Source organism: Spermophilus citellus, assembly GCF_964194105.1.
Source record: "Spermophilus citellus genome assembly, chromosome: 7".
NCBI lineage: Eukaryota > Metazoa > Chordata > Mammalia > Rodentia > Sciuridae > Spermophilus > Spermophilus citellus.
The window spans coordinates 50,288,548-50,302,949 of NC_138188.1; the positions used below are offsets into that span (position 1 = coordinate 50,288,548).

At 43.3% G+C, this 14,402-nt stretch overlaps 1 protein-coding gene and 1 pseudogene across 2 annotated transcripts in view; one reads left to right on the forward strand and one right to left on the reverse strand.

The window, feature by feature from the left end:
- Positions 1–14,402, forward strand: part of PLCH1 (phospholipase C eta 1) — a 215,821-nt gene that overhangs the window by 34,932 nt on the left and 166,487 nt on the right. The window lies entirely within an intron of this gene.
- LOC308653720 (calmodulin-like) lies at positions 11,596–12,054 on the reverse strand (annotated as a pseudogene). The gene has a single exon. The product of its transcript is annotated as a calmodulin-like (transcript).

Consider the following 14,402-nt stretch of genomic DNA (forward strand, 5'->3'; position numbering starts at 1 on the left):
CCTATTAGAAATGTATCACAGTGTTGCCAGGCATGGTACAATAAAAAGAAATGTATCACAGTGTTAGTTTCTCTACACCAACCCCACACTGTGAAGCTTTATGGAGGTTTTTTATTTTTTTTATTTTTGCTAATCTGATACGTAAAAATTAGTATCTTCATAAAAATGACATTTGCTTTTGTCTTATTTACTCATGGGTGACTTTATAAATTTTATTTTATTTGCAGTGCTGGGGCTCAAACCCAGGCCTTGAGTGTGTTAAGCAAGAGCTCAGCCATTGGGCTACACCCCCAGCCCACAAATTTCACTTTGACTGGATCCTCAGAGGAGGAGGGGTCACCTTCTTCACACACCCCTACCCGCCAATAGGGATTAAAAAATAAACTTTGAAGAAGAAGCAAATGAGTAGCGTTTTGAGGACTGTGTGGTGGAATTGGGTCAGCATATTTCCTTTTCTTTTCTTTTTTCTTTTTTTAGAGAGAGAGAAAGAGAGAGAGAGAGAGAGAGAGAGAGAGAGAGAGAGAGAGAGAGAGAAAGAGAGAGAATTTTAATATTTATTTTTTAGTTTTCGGTGGACACAGCATCTTTATTTGTATGTGGTGCTGAGGATTGAACCCAGGCCACATGCATGCCAGGCTAGCCTGCTAACGCTTGAGCCACATCCCCAGCTCACATTTCCTTTTCTTAAGTAGTGTGCATTTAGTTGCTTTTCACAGCTTTCTTCCCAGTCCTAACCTATCTCCTGTCTCCTTAGCTCTTTGGCACCTGAAGCATCTCCAGTCCTGGCAGAATGGCACCAACAGGCTGGTGGTCTTGCTGCCCGGTTTCTTACTCTATCCCTGGAATCAAAGCTAACTTGAATTTCTTATTGTCCTTGGTCATGGCTGCATGGAGTTCCGGGTTCTTAGCATTTCTGAGAGGAAGAAGAAAAACTTGTCATTCAGACTTTGTGGATGTGATGCTTTTAGCTTGGACACTTAGGAGACCCCTGCTTTTCCTTGAAGGGGGAGGATTATCATGGAATGACAAGGACAGTGAGCCAGGACCCATCCACTGGATGGTTGTGTTGCCCCTCCAAGGGAATAAACCATCCAAGGATGTGGCAGGTGGATTCATAGGGGCCAGTGACAAATCACCAGGAAATAGCTCCTGCATTTGGTGCTAGAGATTGAACCTAGGCCCTTGCTTACATTAAACATGTACTCTACCAGGAGCTACACCTCTAGTCCTTAGTTGCTGTACCTTTAAATTAAGTATGTGTGTGTGTGTGTGTGTGTGTACATAATGTATGTGTGTATACACATCTATATGTTTATACTCCTTTAAGATCCCCCAATCCACATTATACATCTCATTTGAGGAATCTGTGCTAGTGTTTGATTTTATTTACCTATTTTGTCTCCTATAATTCTATTTCATTTTTCATCAAATGGCAGCTTCAAATGTTCTTATTAGTTAGACTTAAAAAGAATCAAGAACTTGTAAGCCTGTGGGGGATTAGCTCCTGGAGTGTGTTGTGGATCTGTTTAGCTAGGACTACCTCCACTAGCTCCTGATTTTCTCCAGAGCTTTTTAAGAATTAAGAATTCTGCACATGAGAGACCAAGCTGATTTTCTACAGTTTAAACTATGTTTTTAGATTTATATTTCTTTTTGGTGCTCTTTTGAACTTGAGAATTCTTATGACCAAATCAGGTTTGCTCTTCCATCTCTTTATCAGATTCTTTGAAGACTTCTATATTTCTTTCTCATAATTTTTGATTGCTTTCTGCAGTGTTGGGGATTGAACCCAGGGATTCATGGGCAAGCGCACTACCATGGAATTCCATTCCCAGCCCATCTTTCTCATAATTTCAGATATTCTTATATCTGCATATAACATAAGCTGTCTATTGATCTGTCAGGGTTCACAACATCTCTGCTGACTATAGAGCAACTAGACTTCTTTATTGCCATTATTTTAGGCCAAAATCTTTATAAAATTATTGTTCTTCTTATTACTATTATTCTTCTAAAGAGAGGTCTATCTCAGGATTTATATTCTGAATAATTTATGAGTAGGCATTCTTAGTGAAATGGCATCTTTGCCAATTTCCTCGTATGTTTTCATCAAATTACTTTGTATTTATGCAGCATGTGAATGATGTGCCTTAGTAATTGGTATGGTTGGAGTCTCTGCCAAGACTCATATTGAAATTTGATTGCCTTTGCAGAGTTGGGAGGTGGGGCTTTTAGAAGGCAATTAGGGCATTAAAAGAGATTAAAGGGCTAGAGCTGGGGTTGGGTTGCTCAGCCTGGGTTGGGGAAGAGAAAAGAAAAAGAAAAAGATCAATATCTTTCTTGTGGGCCTGAGCTCTTGCTGTAAAGAGTCCAGACCAGTCATGGTAAGAGCAGGTGATTTAGCAAGTATACCCTTCCTGTCTTGTTCCCACCATGAGAGGAAACAGGTGAGGCCTTACCCATGCTATGTGACTTTCCACCTCCAGCTTTCAGAACTGTGACCCAAACTACACCTCTCTTCTTTGCAAATTACCCAGGCTCAGATATTCTTGTTATAGCAGCAGAAAATAGACTAAGATAGTAATTTTTATTCCATTCCTTCTTTTAGGCTTTTCTTTCCTTCCCTTCTTCCTTCCCTTTCCTCCTCTCCTCTCTTTCTTTCTCTCTTTCCTTTCCTTTCGTGTACTGGAGACGGAACTAGGGACTCCCACATGCACCTCCAGTTCTTTCTTTTTAAAGTTTTATTTTGAGACAGTGTTTTGCTAATTTGCCCAGGCTGGCCTCTAACTCCTTATTCTCCTGCCTCAGTCTTCTGAGTAGCTGAGTAGGTGGGATCACAGGCATGTGCTCTCTGACTGCCTTGGCTCATTTTTTTTTTTGAACTCCTGCAATAGGCCTTGTTGATATTCTGCTCCTTGCTGGGCAAGTTTTATGTAAACATTCTTCTATTTCTGTGCCCTGTCCTCAGAGCATCTCAGAGCAGGTGGGACCGTGTCCAGGCACCTCTCCATCTTTTTGGTGACTGTGGTGCCTGCAGCAGGGCTCAGTGCCTTGGGTGGGTCATTTGATTCATAAGCTGTCTGAGGGCAGTGACAACCGTTCACACCTAGGGCTCCAGAACTCTCCGTGCTGTGTGGTACAGTTGGAGGGACTTCTCCCACACACCCTGCTGTGTAGTTGGGAAGGAGGAAGGTGTTGGATGGGAGGTTGAATCACCAGTCAAGGCACATTTCTTGTTGGAGCTGAGCTCTTTGCTGGGTGGAGGGTGGGGAGCAGGAATGATGAGAATCTAGCTCATCCTCTGTGATGAGCTCCCTTCACTTACTGGTGGGTGGAGAAAGGGGAGCCGGAGGCATTAAGGTTAAGGTGAACTGGTATCCAGGACATCTGTCCTCCCTTCTGAAACTGTATGTCAAGTACCCTTCTGTATGAAAGAATTCGGGGCAAAGCTCTTCTGAGATTCGTTTCTAATATTTAAAAATGTTTGGAAATCATTGGTTTGGGGATGATAGTATTTCTGTGTTACACTTACACAGAAATAGATAAAATAAGAATTGTACAAAAAGTCCTTTATTTCTTTATTTTTGTGTGATTAAGAAGACTCTTAAGATTCAATCACAGGTGAATATTGGGCCAGAGTTCAAGTTGATCTTCACTGAGAGTTAAAAATCTCTTCACTAAGAGGCCTTTCATTCCGGTGGGTGGTGGTTTTTTTTTTTTTTTTTTTTACAGTGTATTTCTTAATATCCAGGCTGCACCATGTGCCTGCCCACTTTTAAGATGAGGGGTAAATGTGCCCTGACTGAGCACAAGGTGGTGGCAAGGACCATTGCCTGGGAGTCTGGGTCTCACCACTTCCGCCAGCCATGCCTATCAGGGCTCTCTCAGTGTCTTTCTCTCCCTCCTGTTATTCATTATTTGCTAGGAAGCAAATTTACACGAATCTTAAAGAGTGAAATATTTGCAGTTATATTTTTTTTTTGGTTCAAATCCTAGATCTGTCACTCGGTGGCCGAGGACCTTAGATAATTTTTAACCTCTCTGTGCTTTAATTTCTCAATCTGTAAAATAGGAGTAGTGATGAAGCCCAGTCCTTGGGATAGTTCTAAGGATCAGGTAGATTCATAAGCTGTCTGAGGGCAGTGACTTCCTGGCCCAGGAAGTCCAAAGTGGCAGGCAATGTGCAATGTGGGGATAGATTGCGCCTCAGTTTGGCCCAGGGCCAGACTGCATGGCTCTGTGGTTTTGAAGATGAACTTGAAATGATAAAAATATGATAGTCCAAAGGATTCAACAACAGATAAATCCAAGCTGAACAGGGAATTAGCTAATTGAATCTGACGAGAATTTTAATTATTGTTTCAGAATAAAAAGAGGGAGAAAATGAGAAAAGGCAACATTTAAGAGGTAACAGCTGAGAAGTTTGAAGGACCAATAATAACCATCATTTTGCATATTTATGAAGTCATAAGAATCCCAGTCAGGATGAAAAAAAGGTAGACAGATGTGATTAAATTGCAGAACACAAAAGATGAAGAGAGGATATTATGCAAAGTCAGAGAGAAGAGGAAGCTTATCTTCAAAGACACGAGGAACATTCTGACAGTGTAACAATAAAAGTCAGAAGACTTTCTTGCACCATAAGCAAGAAATTCGCTGTCAGCTTAGGATCCTATTTCCATTAAAAATACCTTTAAAAAATAAGGAGGAGGGCGAGGTTGTGGCTGAGCAATAGAGCGCTCGCCTAGCATGTTCCAGGCCCTGGTTTCCATCCTCAGCACCACATAAAAATAAATAAATACATAAAATAAAGATATCGTGTCCAACTACAACTAAATATTGAAAAGAAAATAAGGGTGAAGTGAAGACCTTTCAGACATAACAAAAACCTGGAGTTTGTGCTGGAGACCTTACTAAAAGGATGCACTTCAAGCAGAAGGAGACGATTCCCAAATGGAAGGTCTCAGAAGCAATGGAGAGTGAAGGGGGTGGGTTGTAAGTGAAAGCACTTGTTAGCTGTATAAAATAGTAATGTTCACGCCTTTAGTGAGAAGAGTAGCAGCAGGAAGCTGAGGAGCAAGAGGAGTAAATGGGTTCTAGGGTTGAGGATGGTGGGAGGTGGGGTTAGAGATACTGGTTGTTTTGACTTTGGTAAGTGAAGCGTCCATGTTGGAATTTCTGAGGCAAGCACCCAAAATTAGTGGATAGATCACTTTCTAGCTAACAGGGTTAAAAATAAAATGATGAACATTTGGTGAGATTGATTTTAAAAAAGATGTGGCACAAATAATGTTTAGGAATGGAAAAGCAGATGTAGATATTACAAAGATACCAACACTGAGAGTATTCTTGTTAAGATGGGGACCTTACTCTATGCAACATTGTATTTCATGGTTATAATACTGTATCTATTCCCACTCCCACCTCCCACAGAAGGAGCATTTTCTTTTCGTTTTTTTTAATATTTTAATTTTATTTTTTTAGCTTTAGGTGGACACAATATCTTTATTTTATTTTTTTATTTTTATGTGGTGCTGAGAATCGAACCCAGGGCCTCACGCATGCCAGGTGAGTGTGCTACCACTTGAGCCACATCCCCAGCTCCTTTTCTTTGTTTTAATGTGTTTCCCATCTTCATTTACTCATCCTTTGCAAAAACATTTGTTGCTATCTACACAGCAATCAGTGCTGCCCAACAGTGGTGTACTGATTTTTCTGTCATAAAAAGGGTTATAGTGAATGTGTATTCATTTGGATGTGCCTCTTTATTTTTTTGGATATATTTCCAAAGGATGAATTACTGGACCAGAAGGTAGGGCTCCTCAAGCTCAGGGTACTTGGTGCAGTTTAAAGCAGTCCTTTCAAATGTAGCCTCATGGCCTCTTGGAGGGCAGATCCAATCTCCTTGCTCAACTAGCTCAGAGCATTTTTGGCTCCTGATTGCTTTAAGGAAAAGAAAACACACAAGGAACAACGTGGGGTTTACTGGTGTCTCCTGAGAGCCTTAAGAAAGGAACAAAGTGCCTTTTATTTATTTGCCTTTGTGTACATAGCTGGGAGGGGTCCAGGCTGTGGAATTAGGCTGAGTGAAGAGCACTTAACCAATTTGGTGGTTATCAGGACACCTGGGGAGGAGGGGCAGGACTCACCCTGGGAGAGGCCCCTGGGGGGCTCAGTGGCCAGGAGGCCCTCCAAACTGCTTTAGAACCAGAGCAGGAGCCCTGGCCCCTCCAACCCAGACCTGCTCTGTGTAACTTTCTTAATGTGTTTGTTTTGGTGGAGAAATGAAGGGGAAGCAACTTTCTTTGAAATTTCATTTTCATTGAATTTAGTTTGAACCTTCACCTTTGGGGGATACCAAACAAAACACCCATTGTGTCAGAGGCTGTGGGGGCAGGATGGAGTCTGAAGACCATTCCCAGCTCTTCCATTGCTAAATGCTTATTGCTTTATGAAAGTCGCTGTCAGAGCCAGTTCAAGTTGCCTCTTCTCTATGTAAGGCTTAAGGACAAGGACCCAGTGCTTCTCCTAAAGTTAAATGCATTGAGACTGAGAGTTGGTCTGCGGTTTTTCATGGTTATTTATTTATTTATTTATTTATTTATTTAATATTTATTGTTGGTTGTTCAAAACATTACATAGTTCTTGACATATCATATTTCACACTTTGATTCAAGTGGGTTATGAACTCCCATTTTTACCCCGTATACAGATTGCAGAATCACATCGGTTAGACATCCACTGATTTACATACTGCCATACTAGTGTCTGTTGTATTCTGCTGCCTTTCCTATCCTCTACTATCCCCCCTCCCCTCCCCTCCCCTCCCCTCCCCTCCCCTCCCCTCCCCTCCCCTCTTCTCTCTCTACCCCATTTACTGTAATTAATTTCTCCCCCTTGTTTTTTTTTTTCCCTTTCATGGTTATTTAAATGTGCGATTAAAGCTGGATGCCTGGGGGTCTTAGAGAGTCGCCTAATAGTACAGGATTGTTGAGGCTGGGGGGCCCTGGGAGCGCATTTCAGTCACCACCATGTTTCTTTGGCACGTAGGTGAGGCGCAGGAGAGGCGCAGGATTGGGCTCCGCTCTGGCCTTGTGATGTCCAGCCAGGTGCTTTCCCTTCGTCCTGATTGCCTAGGACGTCCCATGAACTATCGCTCCTTTTCTGACAGCAGAGCCAGCGTCCGTAGGCCTTATGTTTTGTCCTGGCTGTAGCCTAGTTTCCTTTTGTTAGCAATCTGGAGAATATGTGAGCCTCTCAGACGGTTTCTTTCTTTCTTTTTTAAAACATTTTTTAGTTGTAAATGGTCACACTTTTTTTTTGAACAGGTGATTGAACTTGGGGCACTCAACCACTGAGCTACATCCCCAGCCTTATTTTGTATTTTATTTAGAGACAGGGTCTCATTGAGTTGCTTAGCTCCTCCCCTTTGCAGAGGCTGGCTTTGAACTTGTGATCCTCCTGTCTCAGCTTCCTGAGCCTCTGGGATTACAGGCTTGTGCCACTGAGTCTGGCTGGACACACTCTCTTTATTTATTTTTTATTTGTTGCTGAGGATCCAGCCTCGTGCCTCACACTCACAAGGCAAGTGCTCTACCACTGAGCTGCAGCCCCAGCCCCCTTAAATGGTTTCTACAGTGATGTCTGGCTGATAAACTTGGCCTTGTTATTTCTGAACTTGGTCTGAGTAGCCCCAATTCACTCAAAGTTCATTTTAAGGCTGCCTCTTCCTATCTGATACCAAAGAACAGACACTTCGCTGCAGTCCCTACTCTCAGGGCTCCTGGCTGGAGGGGTGAGGTATGTGTTTTGTCATTAATGTTTCATGGAGTCGTTTCCCTCTCTCCTTTCCTTGGTCCGTAGTGGAGTTGGGTTGAATAGCAGAGTTGGTTGAATAGCAGACTTGTCTGTCATAGTAATACAAGTCCAGGCCCTTTCCACAGAGAAGCAGAAGGTTAAGGAGGAAGTGGCATTGGACCTGGAGTCTAGTCCTGGACCAGGGACAGTGCATTTGGCATCAGTAGATGTGGGTTTGCAATCTACTGGTTCCTGTTATTCTCTTTGAGCTCAGGCTCAATAATGTGTTACCCACAGGCCTATTGTGTAACTTTATGTTAATTTATTTATATTTTTTTATGGTACTGAGGATTGAACCTAGGGCCTTGTGCATGCCAGGCAAGTGCTCTACTACTGAGCAGCAATACACCTGTTGAATAATTAAAAAAAAAAAAAAGATGCAAAAGGAAATAGTGACTAAGCCATCAGTGATACATAAGATAGATACATAAGAAGATACATAAGAAGATTGTAGAGGACTGAGAGTAGGGATGTCATGGCAGAGGGGAGCCAGAGGAGAACGCCACCTGTGTGACAGGAGGAGGTGGAGACCTCAGACAAGGTGTGGAAGAAAAATCCCTCTACTTTAAGAGTCTCCCATTTCCTTTTTCTTCAGCACACTATCAGAACTCAGTTTGTCTGGAGACGTCCATGCAACCTGCACAGAGCTGTAGCCTTTCACAGAGCTCCTGTTAAGCAGCACAGATTGCCCACGTTGAAGCACAGCAAGAGGAATTCCAAGGCTGAAGACCAGCCGCTGGGTTTTGCTGTCAGTGACTTTTCAGGGGTGGGAATTCTTTTTCATAGAACAGAGATCTCCAATGCAGAACGCTTCTGGGGAGGTCCAGGAAACACAGTCATATTTTGAACTCAGAGATTCAGTTAAGAAGGTGCCCCAGGTCGTCAGTGAGTCAGAGTTGAAACCAGGACGGAAGTCCACTCCACACACTTCTCTTTACACTTTGCTCTACTGACATATTTCAAGAGTCAGGGTTTTTTGGTAGCAGATGCAGGAAAACTGAACTTCATGTGGCTTAAACAAAGCCAAACAAAGCACAGAAGGGAGCCTACTGGCTCAGGTGGCAGGAGAGCGCAGCGACAGGTGTGCCTCAGGTGTTATTGGCTTCTTTCCATTCCTGGGTGGATCCCGTCTCATACAGCTAATTCGTTTGTGCTGACAAGACTGTGGCCAAGGGCTTTAGGCTTTGAGGTGTACTTCTCCAAAACTTCCAAGTCCAACAGAAAGAAATTTCTTTTCCCCAACAGTTCACACGGAAATCTGCCTGGTTCAGTGGTGTGGAGTGGCTGGGAGGTTCTGCACTGGCTTGAGATGCAGTTCTCCAGTTTACCACCTGAGCGACCAGAGCCAGGAGATGGAGCTGGTGAGAGAGTCCACAGGTGTCCACCACTTCAGAACTTCAGTTAAATTAAGTAGATGTGGGTGTGAAAGATTTTTTTTTTCTGTGTAGTGATTTAAAAGAATTTATTTATGATCATTATTGCTAAAGAGTGTTTTTAAAAAATTAAAAATAAATTATATATATATATATTTTTTTGTATTAGGGATTGAACCCAAGGTCTTTTTGGCCTTATGCATGTTAGACAAGCACTCTACCAACTGAGCTATATCCTCAGCCCTCAAGGTCTCTTAACCACAGAGTCACATCTTTGACTCTTTTTTTTTTTTTTTTTTAATTTTTAAATTTTGAGACAGGTCCTTGCTAAATTGCTGAGGGTGCCCTGGAACTTGGGATCCTTCTACTTCAGCCTCCCTAATTGCTGGGATTACAGGCACGTGCCACTGGACCTGGTGCATATCCTCTTGGAGTGACATCCTGGAATTTCTAGTATTTCCTTGTAGCTAGTATTCACAGGCCCCAGTTTCCTGTCTTGTAGTTTTACATTGGTAATTTTGATCATGTAATTACAAATAAAAATGACAAAAATAAAGAAAAATAGAAGGAAGCTACTGGTCATTTATGAGATGAGCCTTCTTAGATACTTTTGATCCATGTGGTGCATGAATCCTCTCTACATTCTTATATAGTTCTTTTTAGTTATTATCATGGCATTAGAATTTTTGGGACGTGGTATCTTTGAGTTGATTACATTTCTTTTTAGAATCACCTTTATATTCTGTTGGAAGTATGTTCATTGAATGGTTAGACTGACACAACACATCAGCAATTATTAAGCAAAAAGAGTTGATTCAAATAGGAGATCTCGATTGTGTTGGAAAAAAAGAAAAAGTAAAAGAACTTGGTAGGTCCGTGGTAGGTGTCCCCAGCACGGTGGCATGGGAGCCTCACTTCAGGTGTCCTAGCCACATGGGGGCTGAGGATGGAGGAACACTTGAGCCCAGAGTTCTGGGCCAGCTTGGGCAACATAGTGAAGCCCCATCTTTAAAAAAAAAAGTCCTGTTTTAACCTTGTTGTTAAATTTTAATTTTAATTTTAAAACTTGTTTTAATAACTACCAGCTGTTTCTGCACCCCACCTCCTTAGTCATTATAAGTTATTAATTTCCTAAATCATTGTAAGGATTAGGAATCTAAAAGTTCTAAAAAGAACATAAATCTATATGTTCTATTTATAAATGTTTATAGAGTCTTACTTCATAAGACTAGGACCTGGAGTATTTTGTAAGCTCCAAAAGAAAGTAAAAAAAAAAGTAACCCATTTAAAAGCATCTTTGCTTTTGCCTGAATACTGACAATCAACTTCATATTGGAAGTTGCATCTGAAGTCCCTGTCATCCTGTTTGTTCATGGAAACATTCAGAAGAGCCTTGCTTTGGGCTGGCGATGGTGGATTTCCTACCAGTTTATCTACTAGCTAGCAGCAGTTACTCATGAGGGACAGACACATCCTTTCTGGGCCTCAGATTCCCTCTGGCTACACCTTGAGAGGTTTGGCTTAGTTGAGGTTTTTTTTGTTTTTTTTGTTTTTTTTTTTTGTAAATTGTTATTTTTTTTATTGGAAAACAAATATACAACTTGGAATGGATTTGAGGCAAATTATGCCATAAGCAGATTTTCTTTAAGTGGCTAGACAAAATTCAAAATGCAAAGTAACAATAAAAGAAAATGTTTCCTGTACAAGACCAGCAGTACAAAAAAATAGTGTACAAGTACCTGGATAATCCACCCATTTTGCAATAGTGCAACTCTTAAGTGTATGTTGTTGACTGTCCCCAGTCCATGCAGAGTTACAACTCCATACTTCAACAACAACATGCTGACAATTCCTAAAGAAAACTACTTTAAAAAAAGGCATAACCCTTGGGGCTGGGGATGTGGCTCAAGCGGTAGCGTGCTTGCCTGACATGCGCCAGGCATTGGGTTCGATCCTCAGCACCACATAAAAATAAAATAAAGATGTTGTGTCCACCAAAAACTAAAAATAAATATTAAAAAATTCTCTCTCTCTTTCTAAAAAAAAAAAAAAAAAAAAGGCATAACCCAGAGGGAAACCAGATGTTCCCTCATTTGACCAACTCCATCTAAAGTTTGGGTGTGCAGAAGGGCTTAGATATACCCAGAGTAAGCCACATGTACCATGTTACTTGGTCAGTTTTCTAAAATAAGGTATCAAGACAATGATAGCAAGATAAGGGAAGAAAACTTGGAGGAATGAAGTCCTAATTACTATACAGGCATATTTTTTTGACAGTAGGGGGAAATCTTTTACAGATAAGTTGCAAAGAAAATGCAAACAAACAATTTTGTACAAGAAATTTAATGCCCTCTGTACAATGTCTTCACTTTGCTGTGATCATCTGTACAAACTCTTCATAGTGGAGTTGACCATCACCATCAACACCTGCTTCCCTAATCAGCTCATCATCTGTTAACTTCCCTCCATGGTTGGTCATCACAGGTGAAGCTCTGCTGACTGATATAGCCATTGCCCTCCTTATCAAACACATGGAATTCTTCTCTAATTTCTTCTTCACTGTCTGTTTCTTTCATTTTTCTTGCCATCCCATTGTCCAAAATTCAGGGAAGTCAGTTGTGCCGATACCATCAGCATGACTTCATTAATCATGTCCTGTGACTCTGCTTGTGTGGGATTCTGCCCAAGAGACCTCATTACAGTTCCCAGTTCCTCTATTGTTATAGTTCCATCACCAGCCTTATCAAATAGTGAGAAAGCTTCTTTGAGTTTTGCAATCTGCTCTTCCGTCAGTTGGTCAGCCACACTGCAAGCGCTAACAGTTTCTGAGGTGCGACCACACAACCACTCACTCCACTTGGTATCTGAGTTGAGGTTTGACATTCCTTTGGGCAGCTTCCCCTTAGTGAGTACTGGGCCCTGATTCTTGAAAATCTGGCTGAAGCTCAGGTGGGTTTATTGTGCAACTCTCTCTTCCCCTGGTGATCCTAGTCATAGCCTCCACCTTCATTGTCTCTGAAGTTTGAACTCATTGCCCTGATTCAGGAGGCCAGAGCAAGTGCATCCTTCACCAGTCTCCACCTGGCAAATCCAGGAAGTGGGGCACCTGATGATGTCCACTGAGGGCCTGCAGTGTGTGCATGGCTGGCTGTAGTGCTTCAACCCTGGACAGCGAACACTGGCGCAGAGGAAGACCTACAGCTGGCTACAGTCAGGAGGCACACAGCCTGGAGGCCACAGGTTCTGCTACTCATAGTTTTATACTGTTATACAGCCATTAAACACTGTGAGCCCTGTTCCTAAAATCTGCCCAGCAGAGTGTCTTCGAGAAGTGCAGGTGACGTTCAGTGGTGGTTCTCAGCCTTGGGCACTTTGGAATCACTAGTACAGCTTTTATTTTTTTATTTTTATTTTTTATTTTATTTTATTTTTTGGGGTGCTGGGGATTGAACTCAGGGACTCTCCACCACTGAGTCACATCCCCACCCCCATTTTGTATTTTATTTAGAGACAGTGTCTCATGAGTTGCTTAGTGCCTTGCAATTGTTGAGGCTGGCTTTGAACTCACGATCCTCTTGCCTCAGCCTCCTGAGCCACTGGGATTACAGGTGTGTGCCACCGCACCCATACCAGTACAGCTTTTAAACCCACTGATGCCTGTGCCCCACTCCTGGAGATTTAAAAAAAGAGTTTTTTTCCTTGTGCTGGGGATGGAACCCAGGCCTCCCGTAGTGCTAGGCAGGCGCTCTACCACTGAGGTACGCTCCCAGCCGTACCACCAGAGCTTCTGATGTGACTGGCCTTCCCAGGCGATTCTCATGTATGGTCGAGGCCAAGACTCACTGGTCATAGTTCCCGATACATAGTAGGTCCTCAATAATTGGGAGACAGAATGTAGTTCAATACATGAGGTAATTTTAGATAAGCTGGAGGGAGAGATTCCTGGGGGCATTTCATGAAGCAGTGGCATTTCATCGACCTCTTAAAAGGGCTGTGTTTGCCGGGCATGATGGTGTGCACCTGTGGTCCCAGCCTTGGGAGGCCACGGTGAGAGGTGGCATGAGCTCAGGAGTTGGAGACCATCCCGGGCAACATAGGGAGACCCTGCAGAAAAGGAAAGAGGAGACCCCTAGCAAAAAGGGCAGTGATTATAGGGTGAACGAAAAGACCTCAAGCTGGAGGGCCTGGCCCCTGGCTGTGAGCCAGTTCTCTGCTGTCTCAGTATTAGCCACCTTGGTGCCCGAAGGGTTGCTGGTCCCAACCCTGACTGGCTGTACGAAGGGACGTTACCTCGTTCATTACTAACACGGTGGTGTGAGGTGCTCCAGCTCTTGGCGTGTAAACAGCAGTGATTACCAACTTTCAGTGCTTCCATAGGGGCACAGAAGGGATGGCTTCTTTCTGTCCCGAACACCAGAGCCTTCACCTGGAGGACTTGGGTCAGGATTGTCCACAAGGCCACCCATTCTGTGTCATCTTGACCCCTGTGGGCTGCTGTAGTAAAGGCCACTGACTGTGCTGCTCATGAACAGTAGATGCTTCTTACAGTTCTGGAGGGCAGGGCCTCCTGTGGGCCACAGGTGCTGGCTTCTCGCAGGTCCTCATGTGGTACGAGATGTCTGCCAGCTCTCTGGGGCTCCCTTTACCAAGACAACAGCCCCAATCATCCCAAACGTCCCTCCTCCTGGTACCGTCACATGAAGATTGATTGATTGATTTTTTTGCAGGGGAGGGGGGGTACTGGGGATTGAATTTAGCGGCACTCTACCACTAAACCACATCTCCAGCCCCATTTTGTATTTTATTTAGAGATAGGGTTTCACTGAGTTGCTTAGTGCCTCGCTTTTGCTGAGGCTGGCTTTGAACTCATGGTCCTCCTGCCTCAGCCTCCCAAGCCGCTGGGATTACAGGCATGTGACACTGTGCCCGACTCACATGAAGATTTCAGTGTGAGTTTTGGGGGGATACACGTGAAGATCTGAGCGTGTCTCTCGGGTTGATGCTGGCTGTGGGAGGGCCCAGATGCTTCTGTGAGCTGGAACCTTAAGCTTGGGCTTCCTTACCTCCCGTGGCTACGCGCCCAGGGCCCGCATTCTGGGAATCTGGCAGATGTGTGCCTTCTCCTCCTCTTGGAGGGTTCACACATCACAGGGCTCCTCTTGGAGGGTTTGA